The following is a 21,181-nucleotide window of genomic DNA, read 5'->3' on the forward strand; positions in this document are numbered from 1 at the left end:
TCCTGCTCTGGCAGCCAAGCCCGTGCATGAGACAAGTGTGTTCTCCAGGCGCTGGGCGGAGGATCAAGAGGGGGTGTGAGTGGCTTTGCACCAATGTGCACTGTCCACTGCGTGGCCTCTTTCCACAGAAGCCTTGAAGGCAGGGGAGAGAGGCTTGGTTCTGGGCCAGGACACCAGGTCCACATCTCGGCCACTTCCACATTGTGTGATCCCGGCACAGCCTGCTCCTCCCCGGGCCTCAGTCCCCCAGGTGAACAGTGAGGAAGCTGCCTTCTCTATTCTCTGAAGCTCCTTCCTTCTCTGACACCTTCTCATCACGAGCCCCCGAGGAATCTTTTTGAGACCCCCATTGCATCAGCGGCCAGAACTGTTGCAAGCAGCTCTGTTTGTGCATGTAACAAAGTGCCCGTTCCAGCCCATCAGCTCGATCCCAGGGAACAATAGCCCGGGAACAGATAAAAGGCATTCATCAGGCAGCCAGGCCCAATTATCATGTCACACTGAATGAATGTATTTTAAAATCTTTTCTGACAAGAAAATGTTCCAAGTAGGTACCTTCAAATTAGCTGGAAAATCCAGAAAATTTGCCATTAGGGCGTCTTTGAAGAATCTTTATTCCCCCCTACTGTTCCGTAAGAATTCCTTGGATATTATTAATTCTTTCTAAGAGTATGACCTTGTGGTCCCCCCACCCCCACCCCCGCTGGGACTAAACCTCCTTGTCTATCTGCCCGACTCCCCGGGAGCCATTGTAGCGATTATACACACCACAGCCCTGACAGGGTATCACCTGTCCATCAATTTCGAGTGTCAAGTGGATGCTGGTAGAAATTCCGTTCTATTCAATTCCACCAACCTTTGCTGAACATCTTTGCTGTGTCTGTGAGCCCTGTGATAAGCGCAGTGTCTGCCCAGCATTTGTCCTTGAAGGGACAGTCCACTAATGGGGACATGTTTATCCACAGATCAGTATCAGCAGGGAGGTCATGTAGCAGAGTGGAAAGTCAGGCAGACTTACATTTCAAAACCGGATTCGGCGACTGGCTGTGTGCCCTCGGGCAGATGACTTCACCTCTCTGAGCCTTGCTTTTCCTCACGTCTAAAACAGGGAAACGGCACCTACCTCCTGGAGCTGTTATGAGGAGGATCCGTTTCATGATACGCAGTGCTTCCCACCCTTGGACTCACCTTGTGGCCAGGGCCTGGAATTCCACCGTCATCTCTGCCTCCCAGGTCGTTCCTGACAGCTTCTTCACAGCAGCACCACAGGCTTGCTGCTGCTTTATTTTCAGCTCCACGCTGCAGACGGCTCCGTTTGGTGGTCTGGGAGAAAACATTTCCGTAGCCTGATGAGAGACTGCATCACATGCTGAGATATCTGCAACTCGTGGCTCTGGTGTGCAGATCTGGACCGGCAAGAGCAAGCATCTAGGGAAGGAGAGATGGATTCAGGGATTTTGTTTCCAAATGAATGGAGAACAGGCTGCTTTGGCTTCTTGCTGTGGGTTTGTGCAGGAACAGGATGCTGACGAGGGGAGGTTTCTTGTTGACCCACAGAATTTCAGGGCTAGAGGGGGACTTAGAGAGCACTTAGTTCTTGTTTGACAAGGGAAAAAGCTGAGGCTAGAGATGGGAAGAAACTTGCCCAAAAGCACACAGTGAACCTGGGCTAGAGTCAGGCCTGGATCCCAGATGCTCTGCATCCCTCTGTCCCTCCTTTTGTCCCTCTGTTCACAGATGACCTCCCAGAGGACTGGGAACGGGCCCATCTGTCCAGCCTTCCTCCCCTATCACCCCCAACTCTGGCCTTCCTGTTGTCAGGTGAGGTGTCCAAGGCTCCTGTGTACAGTCATGTAGGGACCTGTCTCCACCAGCCTGCAACCCTCCAGTCTTGGGAGGAGCTCCATGGGCATCTCTTCAGTGGGTTTACCCAGTGAAATGTTGGGGCTGCCCAGAGATTCGGAACTCAGATGCCACCAGTCCCCGGAGCCTTCTGCTGGATTTACTTCTACAAAATACTTCTTCCTGCATGAATGGGTAAACTCATGTGTCCTGTTTTATAGATGGGGAAACTGAGGCTCCAAGAGTGCAGCATTTCTCCAAAGGCCAGCCAGTGACAGAGCCACAGAGCTAAGCCTTGACTCCAGGTCAGCCCCCGGGGAGGAGGAAGGATGCACCACAAAGGAGTTGTGTTTATGTTTGCAGACACCTAGTTATAGGTGCTGTTCATCAAAACCCCACCTGGGTCCTCCTTTCCTAACTGTCAACATGTGACCGAAACTTCCTCCTTTGTTCATTTTGCTCCAACCAGGGATGTGAAGAGGAAGCCTTCAGACCACCCTGCCTCCGGGACTGCCTGTCCCCCAGGGATGTGAAGAATGGACCCAGCACATGGCCACAGAGAGACCCTGTATCCACACAGCCTCGCTTGCCTGTCAGAGGCAGGCAGGAGGATGCTCTCTGACGCACTGGTGGTTTCCAGATCTCACTAGAGTGCATCTACCTGGTTCATCGAGAAGCCCAGGTGTGTGGGAGTGTGGAGACGATGGGCGATAGAAAGTTTAGCTCTCCAGCCTCTCCAGCCTGAAGAAAGGTGACATGGTGCTGAGCAAGCTGTTCCAGAGTCTCCCCCTCAGCCACCTCGAGGCCATGGGGACAGCCAGGGGTGGGGCTGGGATTCAAACCCACAGGCCTGGGCCCTGGCCCTGCTCCTGATCACTAAGCTTGTGTGACCTGTGGGGATGAGAGAATGGGATGAATGACTTATGGAGAGGGGTGTGTGTGTGTGTGTGTGTGTGTGTGTGTGTGTTGTTGTTGTTGTTGTCTTTTCTTAATCCTCACCCAAGAATATTTTTTCCATTGAATTTTAGAGAGAATGAAAGGAAGTAAAGGGAAGAGAAAGAGAGAGGGAAACACTGATGTGAGAGAGACACATCAATTGGTTGCCTCCTGTATATGCCCCAACTGGAGCCAGGGGTCAAACCTGCAACCCAGGTATGTGCCCTTGACAGAGACTCAAACCCAAGACCCTTTGGTGCATGAGGTAATATGCTAACCATTGAGCACACTGGCCAGGGCTTAAGGAGAGTTTTTTGCTAGGTAGAGAACAAGACATCTTAGCTCTAGTTTTCCAGAAAGCAGAGCAAAAAGAGTGCAGCCCCAGAGAACAGGTGTGAGGGACGAGGGAGGGGGAGAGGGAGAGCCAGGCAGGCTCTCTGGCTGATGGGATTGTGTCCTGTGCCCACTGCTGGGACTGTACCTCCAGCCCCATGGCTGATGGGCCAAGTGTGTGAGGTCTCTCTGCACTGCTCGCTACCAGTTTAACCTGAAAGCACTTGCAGCTGTTGTGGAAAGGGGAAGCACTCAAGAGGAAGACTTTTTTTTTTTTTTCCCCTCCTCCTCCCTCTCCCCTATCATCCCACCATAAGTGCTGGCCTCAAAGGCTTCTCAGAGAGGAGGCGCCAATTTTATCTCCCTGGGCAGGGAGGAGGAAGAGTCTTAAAGGACAGGAAGCAAAGGGTAGGGAAGGGCATGCCAGCCAGAGGGAACAGCATGGGCAAATGCCAGGAGGAAAGAAGGGTTGTGGTTTGAGAATAAGGACTTTGATCTGGGCTCAGCGTGGAATGCCTGAGAGTTTGAGGAGAGACGAGGCTGGTGAGGTGGGCCATAGTGAAGGGCCTTAACTATGGAATGTTCTGATCTCTCCGTACGCTGATTGTTGGATGGAACAGAACAGAAATAAGATGAAATCTACCCATCAAACAACCACTCAGTAGGCAGCAAGTCCATACCTGGTCCCGCACAGGGTTGGCTTCTCCCTCACCCACCCCCCCACCCCCACCCAAGAGGGGCGCCCAGAAGGAAGAAGCCCACCCTGCGCTGCGGGCCAGGCTCCAGGCTGTCCCCTCTGGATATCTTCACCTCAAACTGTGTCTTTTGAGAGGACACCTTCACAAGGCAGCCTCCGAGGCCGCAGCTGCCAGATTCCTGCTTATCTCCCTTGTAAACACAGATGTTTTACTCTCTTGTCAAAGGAATGCTCTTACAGCTCGCCTTGGGGAAAACAGAAATTTCAACCCCTCCAGCCTCCAGGAAAAAAATGCCATTGTGAGGTCTCTGGCTCAAATGCAAAATTGTGCAAATCTCTTCTTTGAAAGCAGAGGGGGGCCTCCTCCCCCCTCTCTGGGCCTCCGCTCCTTCATGTGGTAAAGGCGGGAGTTGGCTAAGAAAGCCCCTTTACTTATATGTTTACTAGTTTATCTCCCCCACCAGACTGAAGCTCCTGAGGGTGAAGGCCGTTTCTCACACAGGCGGAAAGCCTGGCACCATTTTTAAGCAATATTTGTAGAATGAATGAATGAATGAATGAATGAATGAACGAACGAACGAACAAATGAGCAAATATGGGAGGGTGCCTTCTTGCTGTGTTGTGCTAGGATTTCAAGCAGTGGGTGAAACACAACTGTGAAACATTCGTCTGCTTTCAGCAAGCCTTCACTAGAGCTAAAATTTAGTGGCTGCTTCAGGGTGTAAGGCGCTTGCTCCTCTTTGCCACCAGGCCTAGGGTTGGACATGGATTTCCCATTAGTCACCTCGGATCAGGGGACAGAAAGTGCTGGGAGTCGCTCCCAGAGGGCACACATTTCTCAAGGACAATTGAGTCACTCAATTCACATGACAGCTGTTGTCTGCTTAAATGCCCACTTCTCATCACATTTTAAACAATGACCCAGCAGATCCTGTTCCTGGGACCCAACAAAGAATGACTGCCAAGGTCAGAGGGTAGCTTTAACTTGACCTCTTTATCGCTGCCTCAGAAAGGCAGCTGGACTGTGGCAGAGAGAGAACTGGATGCTGAGCTAGATGGATTTGGGTCTCTCCAGCCCCACCACTCAGTAGCTTTGTGATGAGGTGTAGGGGGGCTTCCCTTGACACCCCCCGCCCACACACACACACACACACACACACACACACACACACACCTCAGTTTCCTCTTCTGTAAAGTCTGAGAATTAATACCTGGGATCCCAGAAGCTGTTGGCCGAGACTGCAAGATGTGCTCAGGGAAGTCGGTTCCTGTCTTCGGGTTTCAGCTCTGCCCCCAGCCTCTGAGCCACCGCTGCCAAGCCTCCGACGCCTCACCTGTAGAACAGGTGTAATAATAACCATCTCATAGGTTTGCAGTAAGGGTTGAATGAGAAAACTACATGAAAAGGCTCATAAACTTAGAGATGTTATGGGATGCAATGAGGCTAGTATTCTATTTTTTTTTTTTTTTTTTAATTCTTCAAACCAGATGACTATGTGTTCTACCAAATGTGAAGTGCATTGGCCTAGATATTGTGGTTTGAGCCCAGCTCTGTGAGTTAGGTCACACCTCCCTGTGAGCGAGGTAGTGGACTAGGACTGTGATGATAGGAGCTAATGCTAGAAAAATGACGAAGCTAATGCCTTCAGTTTTTATCTAGTAGTTGATGAGAAGCATGGAGATTTTTAAGCAGGAAGGAGCCAGAGAGGATCAGAACTGTCCATTAGAAAGAACATTCTGGTAGACTGTGTGGGGCATGGCTTGGGAGGGGACGCTGGGGCAGGGAAACTGATGCACAGTGGTCCTGAGACCCAGATAGGGCTGGCAAAGCCAGAACAAGGTCTGTGTGACTCCAAGGTCTAGGCCCATGGTTACAGCACATTAATGCCTCACTGATTAATAGAAAATAGGACGAGAGACTTTGCTAAGAGCAAGGCCCATGATGAGAGCATTAACCTTTCATAGAAGGGGTTAAATGTCACAAGCAGGAGGTGAGAACTGGTTGGACATAGCCTCACCCCCCACCCCAAGTCCCAAATGGCCTATTTTAGCTTGGTAACGATTTCTTTGAAGTCATTAAACGGAGGGGGGAGGGTGGGCGGGGGAGGGGAGGCATGAACAGATTGGTACTTTGCTATACTTATTTGAATGAATGTTTTCATTGAAGGCAACCAAAGTTCTGCCACCCCCAAACTTGTACCTTTGGGATATTGGTTTTAAGTTGATTATTAAGAAACACAAGACTCAGAAAGAACACCCCGCCCCCCCCATCTCCAAACACTTTCTTGCATAAAGAGAATCAGAGGGGAAAATCCCTTTAGAAAGGACCATAACATGACTGCCTTAGCACTAGGCAGGAAGACTCCAAGCAGGAGCCGGTCTCATTTCTGGGCAGCTTAGCAAAACTTTACCCACCTTGTGTGTTCCACTCTTCCTCAGCCACTTGTCAATCACCCATACTCACTTCTGAGATCTAAGATCTCATTTCCCGCCTTTCTCCTTGGTGCAAAAATGACATATACCCAGTTTTGCCTCACTGTCTTTGGCATCTTCACGCTTATGTGAATTCCTCATGTGCATTTATTAAATTTTGATTCTCCCCCCACCCCCACCCCCACCCCGTTCATCTGTGTGGCTTATTTGATTATTAAACCAGCTAAAAGAATTTAGAAGGTGGGAGAGAAAGTATTATTATTATTTTTTAATCTCTGATATTCTCTAGGCCTTTATTTTTAAGGCCAACCTCTTCCACTTAATGAGGATGGCCATACAGGTAATGGAGGTGCACTAGGACTGTGATGATAGAAGCTGATGCTAGAAAAATGACCATCATGAAAATCTTGCAGCCCTTTGCATGACGGAGTTTCCCTGCCGGATGGTCTGGGAATGGAACAACCCAATGATGTCCATGGAGACCAAGACTGACCCCAGCCTCACTTTTGTCAATAAATTCCCCCAGGTGTGCCCAGCTCTGGCACTGTGACAACTGGAGTCAATATCTGCTCTAATGTGTTTTGGTCTCATTAACATGGACTGGATTAAGCAGCCCACATGGGCTTTTCAATTAGGAAGACAAGTTTCTGACTGTTTACAAAGGGATTAGATCCCTGCTTAGCATGTAATTGGCCTTGCCTGTCTGTCCTTCCTTCCTTCCCTTCTTTCCTTTTTCCTTCCTCCCTCTATCCCTCTTTCTCTCCCCCCCTCTATCCCTCCCTATTTCCTTCCTTCCTCCCTTTTTTCTCTCTTTTTTCCCTTCCGTGTGTTCCATGAACAAATGGTGTACCCTGTTTCTCTCTGGGGGTTGTCTGGCTCAATACACTGGTATGAGTAGGCATGTGATTAGTATCATTTAACCACCCACCCTAGGTGACGTCTCACCCAGCTACCTATCCGGGCTTGACTTTAGTCTAGTTGCTCGCATACCTCCAGCCCTTGGGAGCTCACTGCCTCAAGAGCCAGCCCATGTCCCTGCTAGAAGGCCCTGCTCACAAGAAGGTTCTTCCTGGAGCTGAACTGGCCCCTGAAAGAGTATTCCCTCAGCCAGGCCTGTCAGAGCACCTCTGCTGCTGCTGCTGCTGCTGCTGCTCCGAGGTGGCCCTTTGTGGCAAGAGACAGAAACCTCATGCTGCAGGGCAGTCTCCCTTTGTGCGAACCCCCTCTTCTCTCACGGGCTCCTCCTTTGCATGGGGCAGTACAGTCTCCCACAGCCACCATGTGCACACGGTTTCAATCATGCTGTAAACAGCGCCCCCCCCCCCCTCTCTCTCTCTCTCTTTAAGTTAAAAATCTACCATAGACATTATTCCACATGACATGTCCACTCTTCAAACCACAGCTACCTTTTAGGCACTTCGGAGTGTGTGGAGGCATCATGGCTGGCTTTACCAACTACCCAGCTTTTTAACAGATTTTCACAGCATCTTTGTTCGTTTGGCTATTTACCTCTATTGAGTAATTTCCTCTGGAGAAAAACACATTAATGAGATTGCTGGGTCATTTGTCTTGATTTGACTTTCGGTACACATTGGCGGATGACCTTACTACGTGTGCCCCGTGCAGGTGGCCACCACCATAGCCCAGGTTTCCCTCTCGCAGGAAACTTCACCTGGGTCAGCTCCCAGCTCTCCTCTTTCTCATACCTTTTCCTGTGTATGGGAACAAAGCCATCTTGAGGTTGTTTCAATTTGATGTCTTTCCCTAATGATTAAAGAAAGAAGAGGAGGAGGAAACATCTTCCCTCTGGTTTAATTGATATTTGTCTTTCTCGGGTGGCAATGCTCTCTTTGTGCCCTTTGCTCATTTCCATATTGGGACATTGATGTTTTCTTACAAATTCCAGTGAGCTCTTATATCACAAAGATATTAATCCAGAGTCTGTCCTCTGTCGACATTTCCTGCAGACATTTTACTTCTATGCTAATCACATTGTTCTTGTTTTCTCCAAGAAGGAACTCACTTTTGGGGTGCAGGGAACAACCCTGGGCACTGACTGCCCAACCCCACAACGGGCACCTCTGAGGTCCAAAAATAATATTAATGAAAGCATTGAGCTAGGTGCTCTAAGTGTATCTTCTCTAGTCCTCACAGCCACCATGGCAGAAATGATGCCTATTTTACAGATGGCAAACTGAGGCTCAGAGAGGTGAAGTGGCTTGTTCCAGGCCAGGTGGCACGCACGTAGGTGGTGACAAAAGCAAGCATTGTCTCCGGGTCACCTTGACCTTTTCCACAATACCAGCAGCCTGCAGAGAAGTAAAAAAACATCTGCTGCCAACATCTCCAGGTTTGTGACTTCAAACTCCCCTGGCAGACAAGAGCATTACCATATTTGGGGGCAATTTACATCAAATTACCATGCACCAGCCAACAGCTGCGCCTGGAGCCTGGAGCGGGAGGCTGACTGCAGGGAGATGATCACATTGGTACACACGATAATGAAAACCCACGCCCGGGCCGCCACATTCTCCCATAAATATGGTCATTATGATCTTGTTGGCATTGCTTGTTGAATTCCATCTTGCAAATTGTTTTCCAGGTGCCTGGGGGAGCTCTTCTCATTTTCTTTTTTCTCTAGGAGGTGACAGGGCGTGAGCTTGTGCACTCTCCTGACTGTTCTCTTTCATAAGACTAAGGATCCTCAGCATGGCTTCTACCCAATCCTGCGAACATTTGTCAGGTGCCTTTCGTGTGCGTGGTAAAGGGGAGTGACAAGTGCTGCCCAGATCAGATCGGGCAAGAGACAGGAGTGGGGGTCAAAGTCCAAGATTAAAAAAAAAACGACCCTTTGGATTTCCTGCTCTGCACATGGACCTCCCTGTGGCACCTGGATGGAGACAGGCAGGCCATGGGTTCCGAGTCCTGGCCACTCCATTTCTAGTAGCTAAGGCTTCCTGATTGTAAATAATTGAAATCCTCTCTCTTTGGCTAACTGGAGGATAGGGGTGGGGAGCAAGGGGGTTATGCATAAGAATACAAGGAATCTCATGAAACCCAAGGGCTAGATCAGGCCACACGCCAGAAGGACTGGAAGCAGGAAGTGAAAAGCTGATAGGATCCCAGGTGCCCTTTCTCCAGCTCTTATCTGCTTTCTGCAGATGCTTGATCATCTCTACCTAAAACCTGCACCCCCAGCTCCTCAGTGCATTGTTTATATGTTACAAGTCCAGCTTTCCAGAAGGTGTCTCAATTCTCAGTTATACCAGAAAACACAGGAATGGCTCTAACCAGCTCAGCTTGGGCCAGATGCCCAGTCTTAGCTCAGTCACCTGTAGCCAAGAAGGTAAGCTCGCCTCCCAACCTATGGCTGCTGAGCCCACCCTGTGGGCAGGACTGGGAGATGCCAGGGAGGAGGCACTGAGAAGATACTCAAATCGGTTTCTGCCATACCCTCAGTCTAGCAACTTCTTAGTATGTAAAATTTTATTAAAATAATTGTAGATTGACATACAGTTGTAAGAAATAATGCAGAGAGAACTCTTGCATTTTGCCCAGTTTTGCAAAACTGTAATATATGATCACAACCAGGATATTGATACAACCCACTGATCCTATTCAAACTTCACCAGTTTTTACTTGAACTCAATTGTGTGTGTGTATGTGTGTGTGTGTGTGTGTGTGTGTAAGATCTATACATTTCCTCCCCCGTGTAGGTTCCTGTATCCAACATCACCAGGATCCCTTTGTGGTAGACTAATTCATGTCACCAGCCCTCTCCCCCAAAGATATAAAACTTGCCAATGTTGCCTTCTGTGACAAAAGGGACTTTGCAGAAATGATTAAGGATCCAGAGATGGGGAGATTATCCTGGATTATCCAGTGGGGCCCTGAATGTGATCTCAAGAGTTCTTGTAAGAGAAAGACAAGAAAGCCAAAGGAAAAAAAGGTAGAAAATGTGGTGATGGATCCTGGGAGGTTGGCGTGATGCATGGAATGGGCCATGCGTCAAAGCTCGCGAGCAGCCTCCAGCAGCTGGAAAAGGCCAGGAAACAGAGTCTCCCCTAGACCCTCGGAAGGAACACAGCCCTGCCAACCTCTTGACTTTAGCCCAGTGAAGCCGATTTTGGACTTCTGAACTCCGGAACCGTGAAAGATTAAATTTGTGTTGTTTTAAATTTGGTGATTTATTACAGCAGCAATGGGAAATAAATATATCCTTTTCTAACTATCCCCACCTCTGTTCCAGCATCCCACCCCCACCAGCAAGCCATAACCTGCCCTTCATTTCTAAAAGATTGTCATTTAAAAGATGTTATATAAGTGGAATCATACAGTATGTAACCTTTTAGAATTGGTTCCCCCACCCTGTCTCTGCTCAGCCTAATTCCTTGGAGGTGCATTTGAGTTGTTGCATGTATCAGTAACACACAGTTCATTCCCTTGTATTGCTGAGTAGTACTATGTGGTATGGATGTAAGTCTAGCACTTTATAATGCTCACATATTTTATTTTTATTACAAGGTCTAATTAGAGATAGTTTGATAATTGTCTCTTGGGCAAGAGGCAGGAAGGAAACTTAAAGATCATCCCATCCTCCTTATCCTTGAATCAGATGCCTGCCTGTCGAGTCGCCACTAGTCTCCACTTGCATACCTTCTTCATCCGCTGCTCACTACCTCCTGAGGCTGCCTATTACATAGTTGCACAGCTCCATGGAGGTTCTGGTCTCAAGCTCAGCAAGGTGACTCTCTGACTTCATTTATTTATGTATTTATTTATTTTTAAATATGTTTTATTGATTTCAGAGAGAGGGAAAGAGAGACAGAAACCTCAAAGATAAGAATCATTGATTGGCTGCCTCCTGACACCCCTACTGGGGATCAAGTCTGCAATCCGGGCATGTGCCCTGACCAGAAATTGAACCATGACCTCCTGGTTTATGGGTCGACTCCCAACCACTGAGCCACACCAGCCCAGCAGTGCTTTTCTGACTTTAATGTGCTAGAATGGGTAAGTCTACCCATTCTAGCACATTAAATCTTCTTATGACCTTGAGGCTATTATCTTCCAACTTTGTAAATGGGGAAACTGAAGTCCCGAGTCAAGCAGCTTGAAAGTGACAGAGCTGTCACTGAACCTAGGATATCTGGAGGGGAAGGGTCATGTCAGGATTTGTGGGCTGAGTGGGTGGTGGGGTTATTCCCTGAGGTGGGAAGCTCAGGAGAAGGGGAAGACAAGGTGTTGTTTGGGAGTGTTCAGTTTGAGGTGCCTGAAGAGGGGCCGAGAGAGATAGGGCTGGACATGCAGAGAGATAGGGCTGGACATGCAGGCTTGGGAGCTGATGGTGTCCCCACAGCTGCAGAAGCCAAGGGATGACTGTGCTTACCCAGAGAGAGCAGGAGGCAGGCAGAGGGTGGGCAGAGAAGGGAGGTTCTGGGGACGAGGCTGAGGACTGATTGGAAAGATGGGCAGACACCATGGTGGTGGTGATGCTGACTAAGGAGGACCGGGCACTCCTGACAAGCCCACCTTGTAGGGGCACCTCTGTGCGGCTGGCTGGCTCTGAGTGCTTCTACGTCAGGCCCTCAGCCTCTGAAGCAGGTGCTGCTGCCTCCATTTTCAGTGAAAAACTGAAGCTCTGAGTGGCGAAGGGACCTGCCCAAGGATACATGGCAAGAAGGGGCAGAAATGGGAGTGGGACCTGGGCTGTCCCTTGGGTTGGGCTTCGTGGATTGTTGCTTAAACATTTCAGAGTCACAGGGGTTGAGGATGAAAGAAAATGGATTGTCCCCAGTTGGTTTGGCTCAGTGGATACAGCATTGGCCTGTGGACTGAAGGGTCCCGGGTTTGATTCCCACCAAGGGTACATGTCCAGGTTGTGGCTTGATCTCCAGAAGGAAGTGTGCAGGAGGCAGCCAATCAATGATTCTTTCTCATCATTGATGTTTCTATCTCCCTCTCCCTCTTCCTTCCTCTCTGAAATAAATAAAAAATAAAAAAAAATTTTTTTTAAAGGGAAATGGATTGGATCGATTGGCTCAGACCAACGAAGGGACTGGGGTGCCCAGGAGGAGAGCATGGGCTTTAACCCTCACTGGAAAGTGCATCCTCGGTGAGGAAAGCCCGAGGAAAGGGGGCCAGCCTGGGAGATGTGGGGGTGACTCAGTGCTGTTTGAAGAGAAGGAGCCAGCCCAGAGGGAAAGGCAGGAGGGCAGGGCAGGGCAGGCAGGAGGGGCAGGAAGCAGGACCCTCAGAGACCTCTGTACTCCAGGCAGGTGGGACTTGAACCCCAGGTGTCTTTCTAGGCGCCCATTTTCTTCAGGTCCCCCCTTGAAGGAAGGGAGCTGGCCGAGGCTCCTCCTTTGAGTTGTCCCTACCCCCACCCCTTTGCCTGGCTGGGAGTCCCCCAGGGATTCTGAACAAAGGGGTCAGGAAACCAGAACAAGACTGGATGGATCCTAAACCATCCCCCGTGGCTGCCAAGTCCTCCTCTCCCATCCACACACCCCGGGCACTTGCAAACGCTCCCTTGGCTTGGGCCCAGCACTGGGCCTTCTGGTGAGAACTCCTCCCTGAGAGCAGCCTTCTGGGCCGCTTTCGGCTTTCTTCTCGGAAACTGAGCCGTCTGGCGCCTCCCAGAGATTTCAGGACAGCTCCCCTCCCCCCAGGGGCCGCCTTTGTCTTTGTCTTCAAGAAGAGGCAGCAGCAGGGGGCAGAGGTTGGGAGAGGGAAATGAGGCTGATCCTTGCCCCCAGGGGCTGAGGGGTGATAGACAAGGATACCTTTCACCCCTTTAATGCAGAACCTTTGGGAGTCCAGAGGGCTGAGTTCACTGCCTGGGCTCTCCTGGAAGGATGGTGGGTTACCTGAGCAGAGATGGCCAGGAAGAATCATGGACCAGGGAAAGCCCCAGGGGCACTGCGGAACAGGAGGTGGACCAACCAGAGGGCCCTCAAGTGTGTGGATAAAAATGATGGGGAAATGGGAGAGGGGGGTCAGAGAAGCCCCCAGGGCCAGGCCAGACTGTGGCACAACATTTCTCAGGCAATGGGGAGCCACGGAAAGTTTTTGAGCGAGGGAGTGACTTGAGGAGTCACTTGAGTGGAGAAGAAATGAGTAGGGTGAGGTGGAGGCAAGGAGAGCAGCCAGGAGGGGACCCTGGGTGACCTAGACAGGCAATGGCCATTGGAGTGGAGAAAGTGGGTCACATGCAAAGACTGCTTTCAACAGAAGGAAGAGCTAGGGAACAAGGGACTGATTGGAGGAAGACTGAGGAAGAAGAAGGGGTCAGGGATGACTTCTGGGCATCTGAGTGACCCTCAGAGGGGCAATGGTGTCAGGCAGAGAATGGGGTAGAGTGGAGTGGCATCATCTGAGCACAAATGTCTGTCCTGTCTGAATGTCTAAGACCCCACATATGTGGTCTGGGAAGGGCAGGCCTTTGTTGCCTTCTGCTCCCACCCACTATCTCCCAAATGGGTGTGGGAGGCTTAGAGCAGGTGCTTGGGGGAAGCATGTGGTTTGGGGAAGGGCTATGATGCTGTACCCAGGAGGCCTGATGCAGGAGAGGTTATTTAAGGAAGGGGGTTGGGGTGGGGGCAGCCACTGGCCACACATGGAATGGGGAAAGGGAGAACAGGAATTTTCTATCCACTCAAAGATGATTCTGACCTTGACTTTTTTCATTTTAATGGTGACTGAGCACCTCCTATGCTCCAGATTGAAGTAAAGCACAGCGCGTTCCAGCCCCAGCCCTTACCTCTAAGGAAGTCGAAGTCTAATGGGGAGAGAGGATGGCATGGACATAATGAACTCAAATATGAAGGCTCACAATCCTTGGTGTCATGAGGGACAGAGAGAGACAGGTCTGGGAAGAAGTCCTCAAGGAGGTTTCATCCCTGGGACATGGGGCAAAGGACAGTCCCTGGAGAGGAAATAGCCTGAGAAAAGTCATGGACACAGGAGCCTAGTCACATAGACCAGAGCTTAGAAGGATCTGAGAAGGGAGACAGGAGAAGGGAGGACAGGGAAGCAGTTCTAGAAAGGCAGGTTCAGGCAGATGCCAGTAGCCCAGGTCTGGCTGTGCTGGGAGTCTGCAGTGCAGGCCACAAGGGGCAGTGGGGGTAGGCTGAAGGAATGGATGATGGAATGTTTTCATAAAGGCAGAGGCTGTGATGGTTGCCGGGCCTGAAAGGTCACTGGGCCCTGGCCGCCTGCCTCCCCAGGACCTCTCAGCTTACATTACGGTCTGGGTCATGACTCCTTTATATTACATTTCCGGATCACCCACTCATAAATTCTCATCCAGCCTGGTGCCGGGAGCCCTTGAACAGAGAGCAGCTTTGATTTAAAGACAGGAATGGCAGTAAAGGGGGAGCAAAACTATCTGGAGAAGAACACAGGCTTCCCTGGGGGCGACAATGTAATTAAAATGGAGCCAGCTGTTTTCCTGGGATGGAGAAGTCTGGTCCAGGCTCTGCGTGGTCCTGAGAGCCTTCCTAGAGCACAGAAGAGGGAAGATTTCTACCTGCCACCTCTGTCCACAGGCCAGCACATTCTCAGGTCAGGAGGATGGCCAAACTCAAAGTTGCATACCTGGGCTCTAGCCCAGCCCTGTTGTGTTAAGCAAACATTCTAAGATGACCTCTAAACCCCCATCTATTAGTAGCCATGCCTTTGTGTAACTCCTTCCTGAGGGGTAGGAGTCTGGAGTAGACCTAGTGATTTGTTTCTGATAGAATGCAGCAAATGTGTGGGCACTTCCATGATTAGGTTACAAGACTTCCTTTTTGCCAGCAGACTTTATTGCCTTCTCGGTTTACACACTTTGATAAAGCAAGCTGCCACACTGGAGAGGCCCCCATGACAAGGAGCTGAGGGTTGACTCAGATCTAGAGCCAGTGAAGAAAGTAGGCCTTCAGTGTGACAACATACCAAAAAATAAATAAATAAATAAATAAATAAATAAAATATATTGAATTCTGCCAGCAATCACGTGAATAAGCTTGGAAGCAGAGCCTTCCCCAGTTGAGCTGTCAGATGAGACCACCATCCCTGGACCAACACCTGGATTATAGCCTCATGAGAGACCATGAGGCAGAAGATACAGCTAACTCTTCCCAGGATCCCCAACCCATAGATACTGTAATATAATAACTTTGTACTGTTTTAAGCTGCCAAGGTATGGAGTTATTTGATATAAAGCAATAAATAATTCATACACCCATTGATTTGAGCCAATCAATACCTTGCTCTAAACCTCAATGTTCTAACTATTATAAAGATCAAAGACAAGGGCAGATGGCAAAGGACTCTATTCATTGTAAAATGCTATGTATATGGGATGCATTTTTTGTGAATATGATTATATCAGTGAGGGGTTAGGGAGAATATGATCTTAGCTCAGCTCCTCGACTTACAGGCCAGGTGACCTTGTGTAAGTCAGTTAACCTCTCTGTCCTCTGTTTTCTCATCTGTAAAATGGGGTGGTTATGAGGACTAGAGGGAAATGCAGGTAAAGCACCCAACCTATCTGGCACATAGTAGGCAGTAAAAAAAAAAAAAAAAAAAAAAAAAAAAAAAATTTATGGTTCTGACTCATGTTGTTATTATTATCAATTCCGGATGATATCAGTAAGATGGGCACTGTGAACAATGGCTCAGCCTTCTTCAGAGAGGTCAGTGCCTGTCATCCATAAGAGCTCTGGGCCACCAGCTTGATGGCCTCTGACCGCAGAGTGAGCTTTCCAGGGAAACTGAGGACAGAGGGCAGAGAGATTCTGCCCTGGGAATCACCCTCAGCAAGTTAGGCCTGCATTACTAAGGAATCAACCTGTGGAGAAACATCTTAGATGCAGGATGCTGCAGTGGGGCCTGGGCCTATGGCCCATTTCATAGTGTACAGGTCCCTGAGTATTCTGAGGATACCCTTAGAGTCTTTGATGAGATAGTCAAGCTTTCTGAATCTGGCCTGCAGGTGAGGGGCTCTCTACACACTCCTGGGTTAGAGTTAACTGGGTTGGAGTTAACTGGCCCAGGGAGACACAGTGACTTAGTTGTTCAGGACCACTCAGCAATGTGGTAGAAGAGGAGGGAACAGGAAATGGATCTGCCTGACTTCATGGTCTAAGGGGGAAAAAAATCATTCTTTAGAAGCTGAGGTTCTAAGGCCAGACTCATTCTTATTCCTTGAAGAGAAGAGACAAAAATTGCAGAATTTAGTACATTTTAATCCTGAGGATTTTGATGCAAAGGATAACCTTTGTGTAGTGTCAGAGCCTGAATGTACAATGGCCGAGACGATGATATACAGGAGAAAAATTAGGTTCCAAGAGAGACAATGATATGGCAGACCTAGTTGGGATAAGTGAGAGGTGTCAAAGAAGGCTTCTCTGAAAAGGGATGAGATATAAAGCAGGAATCAGCCAGGGGAAGAATGAAAAAAGAGAGTCATAAGGAAGAGGAAATAGTATGTGCAAAGGCCCTGAAGCAGGAAGGTACATAGTATGTTCAGGTGCTGGAAAGGAGGCCAAACCTCTTGGAGTTTAAGGAACAAGAGGATAGTAGTTTGAGGCCAGACCTTGGAAGCCTTGATAAGAAGTTTGGCCACTGTGGCTCAGTTGGTTGGAGTATCATCCCATACACCAAAAGGTTGCTGGTTTGATTCCTGGTCGAGACACATACCCAATTTGTAAGTTTGATCTCCCATTAGGGCATGTGTGGGAGGCATCAAATTGATGTTTCTCTCTCTTTCTCTCCCTTCCTCTTTCTAAAATAAATAAATAAATAAATACTTAATCTGCCCTTTAAAAAATACCTTTGGATTTATTCTAAGTGATTCAATTCACATTATAAACAGGCAAGACTTCTGGGTATGTGGATAGGGGAAATGGTAGTAAGGATTGGTTGGAAATCTTGTGTCCTAAGATTGGATGAGGCCTGGGTCTGGGAAGTGAATGAAGAGATGAATAAGATGAGGAAAATTTGCTGGCAAGCGCCAAATGCCTTTGAACAGGACAGCCTCAGTTTCCCTGGGCAGCTTGGCTATGGGGAACTTGCTCCAGATTTTAAAGGGTTGGGACTGTCAGAATCCATGGCACCCATCCATGAGCTCTCCAAGGTCCTGCAGGTAATTACTTTATGATTGCAATGAAATATCCATACAGCTCAATGTGGCACAGGAGCAACAGGAAACGAATACAGCCCCCTCTCTGTGTGGATGGACAGCTTGTTATCAAGTAAATAAAGTCACCTTTTCCAAACTGGGGCACAGTGGAAAGAGCGATGGAAACCTGGGTTCAGTCACCATGGCTTTGGCAACTAGGTATGAAAGAGTGGGTGGGTCTGGAATGGAGCTAATCCCCACACCCTCACTTCATCTTGCAGGGGGACAGCGCTCTGAGAATCACAAGGTGGCTGCACTTGTGTAAAGGATGTTCATTATGGTATAAGGATAAGAGGCAAAGAAAGGAGTTTGCAGGCTTAAAAGACCAAACATTCAAATGAAGAGAGAAAAAACATGGCCACAAGTAAAGGTGACATAAAGTAGAAAAGCAGCAGGATGATATGCCTGCAAGGCACCAAAGCCAAGACTGCAGGCCGGCAGCACTAAAGTTCAGGGAATAGCAAGTTGCTGGGCAGGACCCATGCTGGGGGCCACAGGAGGGAGGGATGGGCATGAGGAGGGAGAGGCAGGCTGCAGCCTGGCCTTGCAGGGCATCAAATTCCAGGCAGAATAGCCCAGACTTTATCCTGAAGAGAGACCCTGGGAGCTCTACTGGGGACCCAGTGGCTTACTGGAAGGCCACACAAGAGCTGGGGCATAGGACTACCTAGGAGACTGATATAAGAATCTTGGCTCTGAAGGGGGAGATCCTTGCACATGTGTGAATGCCCTTTCTCATTCAGAACTCTTCCCTCAGCAGCTGGTTGACCTTGACAAATCACCTACCCTCTAAAGTCTCAGTCTTTCCTCCTGGTAAAATGGGGTTGATAGTACTCACCCCATTAAAATGTTGTTGTGAAGATCACACAAGAAAACACGCACAAAACACTTGATGTGAACTCCCTAAATGCTACCCAAACCATCAGGCTGCCTTCTCACTATCCTGGGACCTCCACCTCATGCAGGTGGACACTTTGCACCATCACCCCACCACAAAAGCAATTTTTCTTTTCAGTTGTCTGTGAAATCCTTTCCTAGTAAGGGTTTGAATATTTGTGCAGAGTGTCCACACATTCTTCAAAAGATGTGTTTGGAAACAAGAAAATTGCTAGAGAGATGATTCAGTCTTTGGCCTCGGATTGTGTCTGGACATAAGCAGGCCCATCTGCAGAGCCTGTACTGCCAAATTCTGTCACTCGTGCTCCATATGGTCTGTGCTCCCCCATCCTCCCTCCCCGAAGCCGCAGTCTGCACCTGTCTCTCACTCCACATTGGTTGCTGCACAGAAAACTCAGCGAGGGGTGCCTCCGCTCCAGTCGGAGGGGCACCTTTGCTTCTGTGAGACAGCTACCAAAGCTGAAAACCAGGGTGGGGGCTGGGCTCCTTTGAGGCTTCTCACTTCACACAGAGCCACTATGGGGAGTCCCAGAATTAAGAGGGGCCCCGGGAGGCTGTCAGCTCCTGCTTTGAAGGCAGAGCTCGGCTCCTCAGGAAAGTAACTTCCTGAAATGCCAGCGCTGCCGTTCCCCAGTCCAGACCCCAGTCCTAAAGCGGAATGATGTCAGAAGGCCTCTTAAAACCACATCCTTGCCTGCAGGCAGCTTGACTTGGCATTCGAAGTTCCCATTTCATGCCAAGCTGTGTGGCCTTGGGACATCACATAACCTCTCTGAGTCTCCCTTTCCTCACGTGTGACCTGCAAGCAGTGATTCCTATCTTGTTCGTGTCATAGGCTGGTCGTTGGGGTCTACTAAGATGATGGATATCAGAGAGCTTGGAAACTATAGAGCAGCAGATCCCAAAGTTCCCACCTCATCATCGGTTTGGCTCCAGAAGTCACCTTAAGGGTATCGAGGTCTGTGCCACATTGGGCTGTGTAGATATTTCACTGCAAATGATCTAAGGTTTAAAGATCGTCACGATTTTTCATCTGGGAAAATCCATTTCAAAATAAGTTCCTGGTGTTCACAGTCAGATTGAAAAAGCAATTTCCCAGGGAGATTTTAAACCTGGGATGGCACACTCAAAGGCTTCCAGAGCTAGGCACGTGATGTGGATGGGGAAGAGGCTGGGGTGAGGTAGGAAGAGGCAGAGAGCTGGGCTGTCCTGCAGTGTTCAGACCCTACCTAAAAAGGGCATTAAAAAAGAAACCCCTGTGCTGAACAAATATAACACATATGTTCCACAGATCTGGTTCAACACCTGCCAGTTTATAGCTGGTATAGATGTTTAAAAATATATGTATTTGGTCTTAACCAAGTGATGCATTGGCCACAGCTTAACTGCCCTAGAAAAAAATAAGTGTTTGGCACACAACTATATTCCGAGGTCAGCCTGGGCTGAAAATGGCATGGTTTCATTAATTTACGCACTATTCACTCCACAAATACTCTTTTCCAGGTCCCGTGCTAGGTTTTATGGACCCAAAGCTGAATCCTCCAAGGGGGCTGGAGATGGCTGTGACTATCCCCATGGCATAGTTTCCAAGCATTTTGGGGAACTCGACTCAATGAGATAATGGGCATTCCATGAGAAAAGTTCAGGAATTACTTAAGCATGGAGTTAAATAAGTTAAACACATTATTCCACTGCAGGACTTCTCAGAACCTTTACTATGCCAATGCGTATTGCACATTAAATGACCTGGGTCTGTCGGGGGTCCTTGGTGGGCCTGGACTCCCAACCTATATTGGGGTCAGTGAATGAGCAGATGTGGTCCCCTGTCCTCGGTATGGCTGGGTCAGGGATTTGACTGCACTTAACCTGTGGGAGGGGGGCTTCCTGATGAGGAGTGGGCTGAGAAGGCACCCATTCCCCTCAGTGGAATGCTGAGGGAACAGTCCTCGAGGGGTAGATTGTACTCTCTAAGGCAGCAGGAGAGCCTCGAAAGGTTGACTCCAGGGGTCCCGGGGCCCATTGGTATTTAAGGAACATGACTGTGCTGGGAGGACAGCCAGTGTCATGTGCACAGGAAAGCTGAAGCCTGTCCATGTCCATTTTTGGGTTTTATTACTGAGAAAAGGGGGAGAAAGCAGAGCTTTGAGCTCCCTCCAGCAGCATAGCCGCTGCTCTGCCAACCAGCATGAGGAAGCCTCGGAGCCTACAGTTACACTGATTGTAGTTAATGAGGGCCCATCTTCAGTTTTCAACCAGGGCTAGCTCTGACTTCTCTGAACAAAACGGAGAGGTGTAGGACAGATCTGAAAACCAGCTCCTGCTCTCTTCTCAACCCTCCCCACTCATTATCTGTGGCACTCATCTCTCTCTTTCTTTCTCTCTTCCTCTCTCCCTATTACCTCCTTCCCCCCTCTTTTTTTTCTTCCTCACTCCCCATCTCCCTTTGCAATATAATAGATATAAAGTCAGCACAGTCTAGGATTTGATACCTCTTTGCTCTGAAAATCCTCACAGTGAAAGTAGAATAAATTGCACTTGGTCCAGGATAATCTTTCACAGAATTAAGATGGAAACATGTTCACAGGAAAACACAAATAAAACAAACAAAAAGACCTCAAAATCCTTTGAGGACATATTTCATGAAGATTATCCACTAAGGATCAACTTCTCGATCCAATTAAAATGTATTCTAAACTGTTTCCATTGTGACTTTTTTTTTTTTTTTTAATGTTTGTTCAGTTTCAGGTACAAAATCTTACACCCACATGAGAAAGGGTGAGAAAACCCCACTTTCTTGTAAGTCAAGTCTTATTTAAGAAAAAGACTTGGAGGTAGAAAAGTTTACATGGGAAGAATCAGAAAAAGCTGGGAGCAAG

The 21,181-nt window shown here is 48.7% G+C and overlaps 1 long non-coding RNA gene across 1 annotated transcript in view; it reads right to left on the reverse strand.

Annotated features, from left to right (window-relative positions):
- Positions 1-1,222: 1,222 nt before the first annotated feature.
- The window catches only part of LOC311630065, a 176,359-nt gene continuing 156,400 nt past the window's right edge, over positions 1,223-21,181 (reverse strand). The window contains exons 5-6 of the long non-coding RNA XR_014796306.1: positions 5,020-5,142; positions 1,223-1,428 (exon numbers count right to left, since the gene is read on the reverse strand). This is a non-coding gene — a long non-coding RNA (uncharacterized lncRNA). The remainder of the gene's footprint in view (positions 1,429-5,019; positions 5,143-21,181) is intronic.

Source organism: Pipistrellus hanaki, assembly GCF_964339955.1.
Source record: "Pipistrellus hanaki genome assembly, chromosome: 11".
Lineage (NCBI taxonomy): Eukaryota > Metazoa > Chordata > Mammalia > Chiroptera > Vespertilionidae > Pipistrellus > Pipistrellus hanaki.